At 40.5% G+C, this 16714-nt stretch overlaps 1 pseudogene across 1 annotated transcript; it reads left to right on the top strand.

Moving 5' to 3' along the window:
* The first annotated feature begins 15770 nt into the window (after positions 1 to 15770).
* Positions 15771 to 16464, top strand: LOC308496713 (B-cell receptor-associated protein 29-like; annotated as a pseudogene). Its single transcript has one exon. The product of its transcript is annotated as a B-cell receptor-associated protein 29-like (transcript).
* Positions 16465 to 16714: the final 250 nt, after the last annotated feature.

Genomic DNA, 16714 nt, shown 5'->3' with positions numbered 1-16714 from the left:
AAGAAAGGGTTCCCTCCGTCAGTACAACTGTCCATTTTCCTCACTGACTCATAGCCTGGATGGATGGAAACCAAGTATTCATTTTACCATTCGTGTGCAGAGCACAGGATCTGAGACTGGAAATGAAGGAGTGAGGCCTTTAGTTTGTCTCATTCACGAGGAAGAGATATGGACAGTTCAGCACCTTTACTCACCTGCTCTTCCAAGTTTCCCAAAATAAACCTCTTCCAGGACAATATGAGCTATCTATTACATGCTCTAGTCAATTCTCTATTCATTACTAAAACAGTAAATCTTAAAGCAATGAACTCAAGCAGCTTCATTTTATTCAGAAAAAAAAAAAGAAAAATCTTTATACTGATAGTGAAGCAGGGCCCAGTTGACACCCCCATAGCAGAGGCCTCTTCATATCCCTGCCCTCACCTTTCCTTGACCTAAAACTTAGTAATAGATTATCCCCCTGCAGCTTGAGCTCGAAATGTCCCCTGCCCAGTTCCCTGTTTTAGAAAATTACCCTGAAACTTATCACTCATACCCTCATGCTTACTGATCACAATCTTTATGGCCTAGCATTCTTTCCAGGTTACGGTCATCACTGCTCCTGGGTTGATGAGCACGTTGGAGAGCCACATCGCCTGAGGGAAGACTCCATCCAGACCCCCGAAACCATGGCCTCTGGAGGAACACCCAGATTTGCCCTTAAAAACCCCACGCCGGTCTGAGAATGTGAAGGCCATTTTTGGAGGTGTTAACCCGCTGCCTTCTCAGACCACCGGTGCTCTGATAATAAACACTTCATCTAGGACCCAACTCCTGTGTCTATAGTGGCTGAGCAGCGCAGGCAGCATGAGCCCCTGACTCTTTTGGCCTCTGGTTTCAATAATTTAGGATGTTTTGGTGTCGAATGAGGAAGAATGTGGCATTTTAAATAATGGTGTGTAAATCTAGATGTGTCCCTACAAGGAAGGACTAAAATTCCTAGTTGGTTCCAGTGACTGAGCCACATCATCTCTCCCCCAGACCACTGCAGTGACCTCCTGCCTGGACGTTGTACCTGTTCTGGTCCCGTGAGTGAGCAAATAAGTATCTGATGTGTCTCATAAGCCGTCAATTCAATCTGTTGACTATATTAGCTATTTGGCTCAGTTTGATTCAGAAAAATAAACATGATCCTGGTTATTAACCAGAAGGAAACATTTTCACAAATTTATTTCAGTTGGCCTGACCACAAGCTGTTGCTGAGCCTCTCCCATGGAAGTGTCAGGCGCGGGGCTGGTCCGGGTACGTAGGTAGCTTGAAAGAAGTGATGGTGTTCTCTGCTTCTGAGAAGCTTACAGAGTCCCTGGGACTAGAGGTTAAAAGAGGTTATTATGGTGTGAGGGTATGAGCTGTAACGGGGACACAATGGGAGGCAATTGCCTTTTCCTTTCCTGGGGTTGGGGGTACGAAGAGAACTAGGTTTTGAGAAATAAACAGGGGTGTCTCAGCCTTAATAGGGGACATTCCAAACCGAGGAGCCAGTGTGCATAGGCGCCAGGCCTGGTCAAGGAACAGTGAGCAACAAAAGTGGAAGCTAGCAGGCCAGCTAAGGCTGACAGTGGAGGGTCCGACATGCCAGGCTAAGGAAATTCTCCTGTATCCTATCGGCGAGAAGGAGCCAAAGCAGGGTTTTCCACAGGGAGACTTAGTAGCTCCAGCAGGAATGTGGAGCACGGTCTGCAGAGGGAGGGAGTACAGGCAGGGAGACTACCAGGCGGCTGTGGCCAAGGCCCAGGGGATGTGGAAGGTATGAGGCAGAGCCTACGACCTGCTCTATTAGCTCACTGACAGATTTATTCTCCATAGCTTTTAAGAACACTCTCAACTAATGAAAAGGGCTTTAAAACCGAAAACAACTCGGAGACTCACAATTAAATTGTGTCTCCTTCGTTTGTAAAGTGCACTTACCTTCTCTAATGACTGAGAGTCCAGGCTGAACTTTGAACTTGCTCTTTTTGTGCTGAGGACATCAGGAAAAGGAATCATTCTTAGAGGTGGTGGCAGACACTGCTACTTGTCGCACAACATCTGCTCTGTTTTACTCTTTAGTAACAAAATCTTCCATTTTTACCCAACCACGTGGCTATGGGGAATTCTGACAATATTTCTCAGCCTCTTTTATAGCTAAATATGATTGTGTTACTAAGTTCTTCTGGCTCATGGGATGTGAGCAACAGGTGGTACGTGTAATTTCAGGAAGGTAACTTAAAGGGAGGGATGTGTGTCTTCTGTCTTTCTCCTACTGATGGCTGAAATGAGAAGGTAACGGCTTGAGCCCCAGCAGCCACTTTGAACCAGGAAGTGATTTTAGGAATGCTTGTTATGTACAGCGGAGCAACAGAATAGAAGTTTTCTTGGTCCTTGTCACCATGGAGTTGCCACATCATCCCAGGACTGCTCGCCACCAGCCCTGTCCATTAGAGGAAATAAGCTTCTCTCTTATATAAGCCATTTTATTTTGCAGGAAAACCTAATCCTAAGTGATATGGTATGAAACTTGAAAAGGAGGCTAGAAGATAAGCTTCATAACGGCAGTTTTCAGACTCAGATGATCTCAAAACCCTTAGTGACTTGACCTTGAAAAACTTGATAATTACTGTGGGGACAGAGCCCCAGAAAGCAGTTCCCAGGCTCTCGGCCTCACATAGAAAGATGCTGATTCAGGTAGTAAATGGCCATCAACTGTGATTGGATGGCCATCAGCTGTGGCTAGTTGGCCGTCAGCTGTAACCAGTGAGCCATTGGCCACTAATATAACTGCCGTGGCTACGCTAGCAGAAAATGGGGGCTAGCAAGAGCAGATTGCAGTTAGCACGGTGGAGTGCGGATTGTGGATTGCAGAGAAGTGGACAGCAGGTTGCAGACAGTGTGACTCCTACTTCCTGTGTCTCCAACCCAGCCGCCAGCAAGACTATAGTAGCATGACTTCCCTACCTATGGCTCCGTGGGTGTTCCTGTTTGGCCTCACCATGTCCTGCTTTCTTATGTGTGGAGCAGGAGTTGAGACCTCGCAGGCTGCCCCACTTGACACATGGCGCAGCGAGCAGGGTCCCCCACATGACATTTACTCTACAAACACTATCTCAGTTTGGGGGAAAAAAGGAAAAGAATTAAGATGGCCAACCCCACACAGCTTTTAGATTATTGCTGTTTCACGAAAATGTCCAGCAATCTGCCACTCTTTAGGGAGTGGTCTGGGCATGTCCACAAGGGACTCATAGGTGGGGCCCCTTTCTGCCAGGACAGCACTTTCCTCCATTCTCTGAGTGGTCGTCTAGGGCACACTGCATACAAGTTAGTCTGGGGACCCAGACTAAGAAAGTGAAGGTGCCACTGTTGGCTGTTCTGACATGGGGACGGGAGGGAATTCATTAGCAGGGAAAGAATGAAATCCTATGACTGAGGATAGGAAAGCCATGCTTCTGTGGTAAACTCAAGTAAAAATAAATTTCCATAAAAGTTAATGACGTTATAGAAAATTAGAGAAATAAAGGACACTTTCACAAATTCTCAAGTAGTTCAAAAGAGCAGATACACAATTTGAAATGCAGAATCACAGAATGTCAGAGAAAACTGGGACACAGGTAGTTTCTTACCAAAGATCATTGTCACTTATTTTATTCTGATTATAAAATGTTATATAATTAACCATGAGAGAAAAGAAAATCAAAACCACAATGAGATACCGCTTCACAACCACTAGGATGGCTGTCATCAGAAAGATAGATAATAACGTGTTGATGAAGATACGGAGAAAGTGAAACCCTCATACGTGGCTGGTAGGCATGTAAAGTGGTACACTGCTTTGGAAAAGAACTAATACAACCTTTTCCACCAATCTGTAGCATCTCTTATTTCTCCAGATGATCTCTCCACCCGCTTTGAGACCATGCTTCCAACCAAAACACCCGGGCCTTGTGCATGTAGAAGGGCAGCCCTTCCCAGTGCCAAGAGAGGCAGGAGCCCCAAGTCACCGTTCGTTCATGCCCCTTCTCCTGTGGCAGCTGGATCTATGGAGTTACGGGTCTTGGGGACAAAGAACACAGAGGTAAAATGCCGTTCTCATCCCATCAGATTAAGGGTACGTACTATCAACACCACTTATCATGTTGATGTTGGCCTTGATCATCTGGCTGAGGTCATGCTCACCAGGTTTCTCCACTGCAAAGTTCTTCTCCCCACCCCTTTGCATACTGAACCCTTTAGAAGGAAGTCACTGTGCACAGCCCTCCCTTAAAAACTGGGGAGCTGTGCTCCACCTCCTAGAGGACAAACTATCTACATAATGTATTTGGAATTTTTCTGCCACAGGAGACTTGTTTATTCTCCCTGTATTAGCGAGAGTTCTCCAGAGAAACAGAATCAATAGGATAGATGATGATAGATGATAGAGAGAGAGAGAGAGAGAGAGAGAGAGAGAGAGAGAGAGAAAATAGATGATAGACAGATAATAGGTATATAAATAGTTAATAATAGATAGATGATAGATAATAGTTAGATAATGATAGGTAGATGATGATGATAGATAGATAGATAGATAGATAGATAGATAGATAGATAGATAGATGATAGATAGGTAATGAAGAATTGGCAATTACAGAGGTTGACAAGTCCCAAAATCTTTAGGGTGAATTGGCAAACTGAGGACCCAGGAGAGTTGATGGTGTAGTTCCAGCCTGAGTCTGAAGGCCCAAAGGCCTGAGAATCAGAAACGCTTGAGTCTGAAGGCAAGAAAAAAAGCCTATGTCCCAGTTCAAAGGCTGTCAGACAGGAAGACTTCTCTCTTGGAGGAAGATGAACTTTTTTTTCTTATTCAGACTTTCAACTGATTGGATAAATCCCACCTATATTAGGGAGGGTACTCTGCTTTACTCTGTCTACCAATTTAAATGTTAATCTCACCCCCAAAAAACCTTCATAGAAACATCTAGAATAAATTTTAACCAAATATCAAGACAACCCATGGTCCAGTCAAGTTGACACATAAAATTAACCATCACAAGTCCACAGTACACCAATACACATCTCCTTAAACCATACTTAATTCCAAATAAAGACAATAATAGAGCCATTAATTCCACCTAACCTGATACAACTGTTTTGCATGCAGCCAAAAACATACTAACTCCTTAACCAGAAGAGGTGAGTAAGCAGCGGTAAGCAGCAGAGCTCACCAGGCCAATCAGATTCAGATTTGGCCTGTAGGGGCAGGCTCAATACAGGAAAGATGGCGCCTGCCTACCGGCTGCGTAGTAGAAAGGCCCTGCGCAGGGAAAATGGGGACTATCCCTCCAGTCTTCACCCTCAAGTTAAACAACTCGGTCACTCCCCATATGTCTCCGACACCCCCAGACTCACCATCCCTCTGCTGGAGCCCAAGGTGAGTACCTGCGCGGGCCCTTTAAGAGGATGCCTGGGTTTCCTGCAGCCTTCCATTCCACCTGGACAGCTAAAATCCCCACTGTTTTTCACAGCCAGATGTTGTGGGGGCTCCTCTCACCGGCACCAGTACTCTGGGCTGGGGAGCCTGGTGTGGAGGCTGGGGTCTCTCACTTCTTCATGGGGAACCTGGTGGCTCCCATGTGGATGAGGGACCAGCCTGTTTTGCGTCTCGACTCTTCCTACCAGTCTCGACATGGCTTCCTTATATCCTTAGTTATAAAACTTATGCTCGGCTAGACTTCAGATGGTTCTCCAGTTTGATTGTTCTATAATTGTAATTTTTAGTTGTAATTTTAATGTGTTCACAGGATGAGGCAAGCACAGCGTTTGTCTATTCCGCCATCTTGTATCTCCTCTCTTTTGCCCATTTTTATTTGAATTGTTTGTCTTTTTATTATTGGCTTGTAAGAATACTTTATATATTCTGGTCTGATAGATTTGTTGTGATTATTTTCTCCCAGCCTGTGGTTTGCCTTTTCATTTTCTTTACTGTGACTTTCAAAGAGCAAATTTTAAAATTTGATGAAGTCCAACTTATGTACTTTCTTTTATGGTTTCTTTTGTGTTCTAAGAAAACTTTCCTACCCCAAAATTGCAAAGATTTTTCTCTCATCTTTTCTTTTGGAAGTTTTATAATTTTAGGTTTTACTGTTAGATCTGTTAGACTAATTTTAGATTTATTTTTAGATTCATTTTTGTGTATGGTCTTAGATAAGGGTCTGTATTAATTTGTTACGGCTGCCATAACAAAGTACTGGGTGGCTGAAAACAACAGAATTTTATTGTCTCATGGTTCTGGAGCTGGAAGTTCAAGATCAAGGTGTCAGCAGGGCCATTCTCTTTCCAGAGGCTCTAAGGAAGAATGCTTCTTGGCTCTTCCAGCTTCTGGGGGCTCCTGACATTCCTTGGTGTTCCTTGGCTTATAGATATATCACTCTGATCTCTGCCCGCACCATCACATGGTATTCTGCCTGTGTCTGTGTCTTCACATGACTATCTTCTCATCAGAACATCAGTCATACTGGATTAGGGGCCCATCCTGCTCATCTTAACTTCACCAGTTACTTCTGCAATGACTCTATTTATAAATAAGTTCCCATTTTGAGGTACTGGTGGTTAGGATTTCAATATATATTTGGGGGTGGGGGAACACAATTAAACCCATAACAGGATCAGTGTTCATTTGAAAATTTTTTTCTGTGTATCATTCAGTGTCTAACCAGTAGGCTGAAACCACACAGTAATTTTAACGGGAAGTTTGATATAAATAATTATTAACTATAGTGGGATTGGAGGAACGAAAGGTTGGCTTGTAAGAGGTAAAAATAACCTCTGAAGAATATAAGAGTAGCATATATAGGGACTAGTCACTAATCCTAGAGCTTAGATAAGGCACCAAAGAAGAAGTCGCTCCTCCCGGGCTGAGACCCAGGCCAGGCAAGAGTGACCATGGCTGACTGGAGGATGAAAAAGTTTGCTGGGGTGCTGTGCTAGTGGGACTCGCTGGACCTGGGCAATTTGGGTGCCAGAGTAAACTGTGCAGAGGAAAGTGCGATGCCTTGCAACGTGCCAAAAGCTGCCCTCTGGAGTGCTCAGGAAAGCTACTTTGCCAGGAGGTGCCATAATGGCAGCATTCTGCTCTGAAGGTGCATCATTCTGCTGCCCAACATGGGGCCAGGAGAAGCTGCCCACAGGGACGTACTATATGCTGCTTACCACTGGAGGCTACTGACCCCTGCGTATTTTAGGAGCCCAGCCTGACAGGAGCAATCCTTGCTGCAGGAGCCTAGTAAGAGAAGCACATTGGATCCCAGAAGCAAAGCCCCTCCCTCCTCCACTGTCCCTACAGTATCTTCTACTGACAACACTTAGCATCATGTCAGCAGGCAAAGGAGAAATATTTACAGGGCCCAGTTCCATTATCACAGAGCAGGCAATGAAATATGGACTTAGAGCTGAGAGGCAGTAAATTGATAACCAACACAGCCCACCCCTTTTCAGCTTCCATATACATCCTTTTACACACATTGCAACTTCTGTAAAATAGCAAAGCAACTTTATATTTCTACTTAACAAGACATAGGGCATCCTTACAAGTGAAGTTTTCACTCTTTGCCCCAAAATGAAGACAGTCAAGGTCTAAGCAGTCACTGTATCTATTACTGGTTATGTTAATTAATTTTCAAATTTATCACAATTCTATTTACTATTCTGCTATCCTAAAGATTAAGTTATAAAGTTAACCTCAAACAGCTTATATATAAAATTAAAAAATGGAAAGGAGGAAAAGATGAAAAAAATGGTTGGCATAGACAAATAAAAACATACATATGATAAGCAAAGAGGCAGTATGCAAAGCTCTACAGGCCTCATTTCTTCAATTGGCCATAAGGCCATAATTGATATCTACAGCTTCTTTCTTTCACTGCCCATTCTATATTTCCCTCAGTCAGAGCCTCAGCTGGTGGGGTTCTTCACCTGGTGGAATAACTCAAACTTTCATTCCCAAAAGGACTGGTAGTCAATTTCCTTGCACTTTTTTGTTTGCTTCTATGGTTTCCTTAAACCCTTAATGTTGGGCATGGAAATAGTAAAGCTATCCCAGAAATCCCCCTACATTTCAGTCTTAGTTCTCCTTGCCTCCATTGTGTAGCAACAACACAATTGCCCCTTGCTAACTAAGATTAATCACTCCAGCGAATAGAGTAACTCTCTTTCTACCTGTTAGTTCAACAGCAGAAGGAGCCCAAAATTGCCAGGTGGAAGTCTCATCTTCCAGTTTAAGTGAACCATTGTTGTTTCCCCTGTGGAAAGATTTCCTCTTTGGGGACTAAGACCTCCAAACCAGCAGAGCTCAAGGTTATCAGGAGGAGAAGCAAAATTACCTGTAATAATTATTGAATATAATAGTACAAAGAACTACCCCACTGCCACCCCTTGATTCTGGACCCATGTGTTTGGTTATATGGGAGACAGCAAGGTACTTCTTTAAGGGGGACCAGCCCCCTCTTTACTCAAGGAGTTTAGGGTCTGTGAAGTGACTTAGATCTAGAAACTGGATGAGCAGCCATGACTGCCCACGTGGTGACTCAACTCAAGTTTTTAGCTACCAGATCTGGAGTTTTTTCGTCTTATATAGATCAAGCAATACTCTAGACTGCTTATCTATTTCATTCCTAGGAACATCATGGTAAGTTAACCACCATCAAGGACCTTTGGAGGTCAAGACATTCTGATTACCCTTCACAGTAGATACACCCGTTTTGTCTTTGGTGATCAAGGGCTGCCACTACTTCTGCCACTCTGAGTTCCCATCAATTCCCATTGGAATTGGGGAGATGATGTCAATGGTGGTATCTCCTACCTGGCCTGTCAAGGAGAGCAACCACAGAGCTCTCCTTTGAGAGAGCTTGCAGCGGCTCCTCTCATTAATGCATTACTCCATGCTTTAGGGAGGGAGATGTGTTCTGGGCCTTGTCTTGGAGCATAGTTGGGGGCAGGACTGAACAATGATATGATGAGAATGGTAAAGAAATGTTTTGTACCATCTCCTGGGCTCTGTTCAAAACTGAGTCATTTTTTTCCTAATAATAAGGGCTGTTTAGATATTTTAGAGCATGACAGAAGATTGTAGAAAGATATTAGTGTACAGTGGTACCTCGGTTTTCGAACATAATCCATGAGTTCTGAAACGTTCCAAAACAGCCAACAGCTAGGCCTCAGGATCTTGCATTCAGTGGAAGCCGTGTGACACGTTCGACGTCTGAGTCGTGTTCGAGAACCGAAGCATTTATTTCTGGGTTTACAGTGTTCATAAACCAAAATGTTCATCAACGGAGACGTACAAAAATCGAGGTACTACTGTATTTCATGAATCAAAGCCTCAGGATGGCAGAAACCAGGGAAGTCTCTGGGTTTTTTTCAGTTGCATTCATTTGTGTCTCTTCTTTTTAGGATTCTGCTATAATTGTGACAAATTTCTCATCTTTAGTCTTGGGTCTTTCTGTTCAAATTCTGGGGGGGGGGAGAAATGCTGATTTCTTTTCTCATATCAATATTCTTGGAGCCTCTACTGATCAAAGCCAAATTCAGTAACAAGGCATACTTTTAACTGGCCTGGTTAACAAGTATTTTAAAGAGCAAAAACCTTTCACATCAACTGGCATAAATGCTTCTGACACCATGCTTTTAAACTGGAAAAAGTGCTTGAGAAATTGCACAGTGGTATGTATAAACCTGAACCAACAGTACTCGCAAGGTAAACTATGTGATTTATCTAAGCATAGTAAACACTTCAGTGTCCAATTTTCAGACACTGTATGAAAACGTCTCATGTAAATAGTAGCAGTAACTGTCCCTATAGCAAAATTACTAAGCACGAGACGAAATCAAATTTTTCTAAAGAATATTTGCTCAGTAATATCTTTGTCCTTTTATTTACTAGGTAGAAGAGGGAAGAGATGTGTAAAACATTCTTACAATGCCTTCTCTTTTCTCATATCTTTTTCCTTGCCTTGGGGGAGAAAAAGTACTGTCCACAGAAATTCAAGACCCATGCCATATCACTAAAGCTGTCAAGTTTTGCGATTCACACCGTGACCATTCAGTGCTCCCTGATTGGCAAACCTCTTCTCTCTGGGAGGGGCTGTCTCTGAAGCCTCCCAGGTCGCTAGGTCGGTACTGCTTCTGAACGACACACGCGCCAAGCCGTTATAGGAGAATTTAAACTGCTTTCAAATGAAACAGATTGTTCTCTGTTAACGCCATCTTTACTTTTGCCTACAGAACTACTTGAGGTGCCTGGAATATATTGTTGTTGTTGTTATTATTATTATCATTTATTTTAATAACTTTTTATTTTTCAATTACAGTTGACATACAACATTATATTAGTTTTAGGTGTATAACATAGTGATCAGACATTTACATAACTTACGAGTGATCACCCCAGTAAGTCTAGTATCCATGTGACACCATACATCATTATTACAATATTATTGACGATATTCCTTATGCTGTACCCTACAGCCCCATGACTATTTTGTAACTACGAATTTGTACTGCTCACTCCCTTCACCATTTTCACCCATCTCCCTCACACCCCTCTCATATGACAACGATCAAAATGTTCTCTATATCTATGAATCTGTTTCTGTTTTGTTCGTTTATTTTGTTCTTCAGCTTCCACATGTAATCCTACGTGGCATTTGTCTTTCTCCATCTGACATACTCCACTCAGCACAATACTCTCTATGTCTATCCATGTTGTTGCAGGTGGCAGCATTTCGTTCTTTTTCTACGACTTAGTAATATTCCACTGTATACCTGTATATATTTTCTTTATTCATTCATCCATTGATGGACACGTAGGCTGCTTCCACATCTTGGCCATTGTACGCAATGCTGCAATGAACGTAAGAATGCACATGTTTTTCTGAAGTAGTTTCTTGGATTTTTTGGGACAAATACCCAGAAGTGAGATTACTGGTTCCTTCTTTGTCTCTTGTTATTGCCTTCGTTTTAAAATCTGTTTTGTCTGATGCAAGTATTGCTACTTTAGCTTTTTTGTTTGTTTCTATTTGCATGAAATATCTTATTCCATTCCTTTATTTTTGATATGTGTATGTCTTCTGATCTGAAGTGGGTCTCTTACAGGCAGTATATGTAAGGGTTTTGTTTTCTTATCCATTCAGCCACCCTATGTCTTTTGGGTGAAGCATTTACTCAATTTACATTTAAAGTAATTATTAATAAGTATTCAGTTACTGTCATGCTATTATTTATCTTTATGGTCTTGTCCCCCACCCACCCCCGCCTTCTTCTTAAAGGAGTCCCTTATAATCCTGGTTTGGTAGCGATGAACTCCTTTAGCTTTTTCGTGTCTGAGAAGCTCTTTATCGCTCCTTCAATTCTAAATGATAGCTTTGCTCGGTAGAATAATCTTGGTTGTAGGTCCTTGATTTTCATCACTTTGAATAATTTTTGCCACTCTCTTCTGGCCTGCAAAGTTTCTCCTTTGTGTGTTTCTGGCTCTGTCTCTTCTCTTCTTATAAGGAGATAAGTCATTAGATTTAAGACCCTTCTCCTGTATGATGTCATATTATCTTAGCTAACTACATCTGCAAAATCCAAATAAGGTTCCAGAAGTTAGGATTTCAACATATATTTTGGAGGGACACAATTCAACTCATACAATGTATAAGTGTCCAAATTTCAGAGAAAATGCCAAATTATTTTCCAAAGTAGTTATGAAAATTTGTACTCCCACTAACATTGAATAAAAGTCAGTATTATCAGACCATTTAAATTTTTACTGGCTGAATGAGTATAAAATTGTACGAGTATGTCATTGCAGTCTGGACTTATAGTTTCCGATTAATAAGTATGTTCAACATCTCTTTATATGTTTCTTCCTCTGGGAAAACATTGTTCTTTTTCTTTTACTAGGTTGCTTATACTTTTTTTTTTTACTGATCTGTAACAGTTCTTTATATATTGATACCAATCCTTCACCACTTTTGTATTATAAATATCTTCTATATATAACTTCACTTTCTCTAAGGTAACTTGGATAAACAAAAGTTCTTAATTTTACGTAGTAATATTTATCAATCTTTTCTTGTACAGTCAAGATTTTTGTGTCTTCCTTAAATTATCTTTTCGTACCCCAAGGTGTAAACTGTGTCTACCTCTATTTTGCATAATGAATTTTAAATATATTTGGGGTGGGAGAGTTGTCTGCTTAACCTATCAATAAGGGAGGAATGTTGGTATCTCCCATTAAAATCGTGGATTTATCCATTTCTGTCATTTCATTTTTTCTTCATAAATTTTTAATTCTATTATTTATTAAGTGCATATATGAGGATTCTATGTATCTTCTTGCTTTTTGCCTTAAAATCCATTTTATCTAGGATTACTAGATAAACCAGTTTTATTTTGATTAGTATTTTACTGATATATCAGGTTCCATTCATTACAACATTTGTATTTCCTGATGCTTTAAGCTTGTCCCTTGTCACCAACACATTTTTAAAAATCCAATTAGTCAATCTTTGTCTTCAACTGATGAATTAATTTGCCTATATTTATTGTAATTATTTATCAGTTTGAACCTGTTTCTGTAATCTTAGTTTTTTATTTCAGTCTGACCCACTTTTTCCTTATTTATTGTTAATCTTTTCTTTAAACTAATAGCTGTATCTTCTCCCAAATAAGAAGAAAGCTTTATTATACGCTCATATCTGTTCATCTCTATTCTCCAGACCCACTTTATGTTATTACTCCACTTTTATGCCATCTTATTGTGGATATGTATCCTCTTTTTCTGTAGTCATGGCTATTTTTTCAAGTTAAGCAAAATTGACTAATGTACTTGATCATCTTTACTTCACATGTCTTTTGTGACATCTATTATACTAGATTTGTTCTCCCGTTATTTAAGCCCTTTGTCCAAAGCAATTTCAATGTAGTCTTTGTGTAATAGATTTTCTGAGAACTTCTATGCATGAGAATATATTTTATCATGTCCTGTTTTTGAATGGGAAACTAGACATAGGATAGAGACTGGTTCTAATTTCTCTTCTTTTAATACCTTAAAAATACCACTGCACTATTTTCTTGAATCAATTATTGCCATTTGAAAATCTGATGTCAATATGACTTCTGTTCTCTTTTTGTGATCTTTTCTTTCTCTTTACAGTCTTTTAGAATTTCCTCTGCTTCTTTGAAATTCTTAATTTTACTATAAAATGTCCTAGTATGAATTATTTTACTTGTCTTTCTTCTATAACCCCTTTAATTTTTCATCTTGTTATAATTACAGAAAATTGTTTCAATTTTTCTTCATTTCTTTCTCTTCATTTTTATTTTTCCTCTTTTTCTAGGACTTTTATTACACACATGGTAGTTCTTCTACTTGTATCTTCCAAATAACCAAGGTTTTTCTTTATATTTTATGCTTTTGGACTTTCCTTCTTCCTTCTGAAAGAGGAATCCACCTAGTCTTACAAGTTGCTAATTTATAACGCAGTTTTATCCATTCTGTTATTTATCCATCTGAGGTGTTCATTTCAGCTATTAAATTTTCATACCTAAGATGTCTTATTGCTTTGTTTTCTTATTCTTGTTTATATTGTCATTATATTTTTAATCTCTTTTTGTATGTTTATTGAGCCAATATTAAATTATTCAGTCATTTGTTTTCACATGTGTACTTGGATTCTGTAACCTAATATATTTCATTTCAAATAGTTGTGCTTCTCAAATCGCTTGTTAGACCTGTGAGTTCATTTTCTCCTGGAGGTATAGACTCCCTGTTTATACAGGAAGTCCTAATTAGCTCATTCCCTGTCAGCCCCAATTACCCCAGAGGGTGGGGATGGATTAGCCACAGGTGAGGAAAGAAGCCAAAGCACAGGAAAACCACAGTCACTCATTCCCCACTTCGCAAAACAATAAAGTCAGCACTTCACTCTTTGTTTTCCAGGATGTTCAACATTAAGAGGCGATCCTCTTGGACTACAATTTGCCAGCCCTGGGTGTGGAGGGTAAGGGGTAGTGATAACCCAAGGTTAGTTAGTCCTCACCTCAAGTACAACTATTAAATCTGGAGTTGTGGATCTGATTTGATCCCTTCATTAGTATCCATGGGAGACAAATCCCTGGCAGATTCTCCATCCCTGGGCCCTGTTTGTGCTAACATTTTCCTTCAGTGGGTACCAGGAAATCTCCTTTGTCCAGAAATACCTCTTTTGCAAGAATTTCCCAATTCTATGTCCCATCCCTTTGCATTTCTTCCTCTGTGATTCTTTTCTCTCCTTTATTTCTTCAGACACTTATTAAGGCCAACTCTGGGTCAGGTACCATACTAGGTCCTAATTCTGCAGGTGTGAGGAGCAAATGTGCTTACAGAATTTAAAAAGGTGGAGCAGAAATGTGACCAAGGTTGGGACATTAAAGACAAATTTGGACTCTTTTCAGTGGCAGCAAAGCAAGGAGAGAGTGCTGCCTTCCTCTGGGGTGGAGCCCAGAAATGGTGATGGAAAGTCACTCCAAAACAGTGGTCTAACCTTGACTGATCCTAGAATCACCTGGGGAGTTTTTTTTTTAAATCCTAATGTCCATATACACATTGTATCACTTAAATCATAACCCTTGGGAGTGGAACCTAGGCATCAATATTTTTTAAAAGTTTTACAGGAAAATTCACGTACATCCAAGTGTGAGAAACACTGCTTGAATATACAGGCAAGCGCCAGGGTTAGAATCAGGAGTTCTGAGTAGTTATGAGTTGAATTGTGTCCTCCAAAAGCCACATGTTGATATTCTAACCCCCACTATCTCAGAACACGACTTCATTTGGAGATAGGTTCTTTACAGAGGTAATCAAATTAAAATGAGATCATTTGAGTGGGCCATACTGCAATATGACATGTCCCTCTAAAAAGCGGGAATTTGGAGACAGGCATGCATACAGAGAAAACCGTGTCAACAACCATCTACACGCCAAGAAGAAAGGTCTGGACTAGATTGTTTCCTCGCATCCCTCAGAGGGAACCAACCCCACCAACACCTTATTTCAGGCTTCTGGTCTCCATAACTGGGAGACAATACATTTCTGTTGTTGAAGCCACTAGCTTTTTTTTTCTCCTACTCCCCCCATTCCACCGTGAGGGCTCCAAGCTTTCCTTCTTTTTTTAACATAGTTGTAACTCCGCCCTCATAGCAGGAGCTTGTGTAGGGGAGCAGGGTAAATAACAACCTCAGTGGGCATCCAGGGACCTTCTGCACGGCTGGATCAGGAGAAAAACGTGTCATTCACGAACCCACTGTACTCCTCACATTTCCAGAGAAACAGAATTGTAAGTGGTGGCTCCATATTGGAATGAATACTGCTGTTACACTACTAGATGGGTGCTTATGGGCTGGCCAGGAAACTAATCACCCTTCAGAATGCTGCTTGTATGAAAACAATGCATTTATAAGTTCCCATTGAGCAATGTGAAAACAAGACTTTCAGGCACAAGCTCTTCTAATTTGAGGACTACCAGAGTGATGAAAATCTACATGCTTTTATTATGTATTAGCAGAAACTTCAAAATATACATAATATACAATAAGAACAACTGCATAATAAAAAAAAAAATCAAGGCAAAGAAAAATTAATGTCAGCTGGAAAAACAGGATGAAGCCATAGGTAATTTCTAGTTTTAAAATTCAGGCCTAGTCGGTGGCCACAAACAGCACGGGGTGGCTGGCTGGTCACAGGTGGGGTGTGAAGAGAAAAAATGATTCTCCGGTGGGTGGCAGTTGCAACCTTTCTTTATGCTGAAATAGGACTCATTTTAATCTTCTATCTTTTATTCCTCCTCAAAGATGGCAGAAGACTTTCATTTAACATCTGGGGCAAAATTGTAACTTTCTGGAACCAGGCTTTCCTGTATAATCCTATTGATTGTTATGTTTCTAGATTGCTGTGAGAGAAGTAATGAAATATTCTACTACTCCTGCCACTGAAAAGAGCTCACCCAGCAGGCCTGCTGCCCATGAACGTACACAGATGAAACTTTTTAGGTCTCAAAGAAATCTTTATTTTTCTGGATTTTCATTATTTTTTTGGCTAATGTTGACACGTCTGGTTACCCTTATTACTCAGCTGGCAAAAGAACTGACAAACAAAGGAGTACTTAAAACTCAAGCAGAAAATACTAACGAGGCTGCCAAAAATTCCTGAAAGAGAATGAAAAATTAACACAGTTCCTGAAAAGCTATAACAAGGAAGAGGAACACATTTTGGAAGCAGAAAATAAAAAACCTGGTAGAAGACCAGGAAAAACGGCAAACTGAATTAAAGAAGACTTCAGGTGCTCTGTCTAAGGCACAAAATGACATGATGGCTTGAAGATGCAATCACAGAGACTTTCAAAAGATCACTCAGAACTTCAGGATCGTTCATAAAAAGGCAATGAGAAAGGCCTGTGAACTGTATGAAAGAAATTGTGATATAGCATATCAAGATGGCCAATTTTTTATCATGTTAGCTTCTAGAAAATTTAAAATTCAGTTCAGAAAAATGTACTATGACCAGCCAATTTTTTTTTTTAGTGCCAACCATAAGCTATTATCATAATGGCATTATCACAATATTTGACAATGTTTCACATATATTATAAAGTCTGTAATCCAGCTCTTAAGTAAAATACAAGTATTTAAACACCTTATTCAGATACTG

Source organism: Rhinolophus hipposideros (genome assembly GCF_964194185.1).
Source record: "Rhinolophus hipposideros genome assembly, chromosome: 4".
In the NCBI taxonomy this organism is placed as follows: domain Eukaryota; kingdom Metazoa; phylum Chordata; class Mammalia; order Chiroptera; family Rhinolophidae; genus Rhinolophus; species Rhinolophus hipposideros.
Note: the sequence above shows the minus strand (reverse complement) of the source record. Positions and strands in the feature narration are given on the sequence as shown.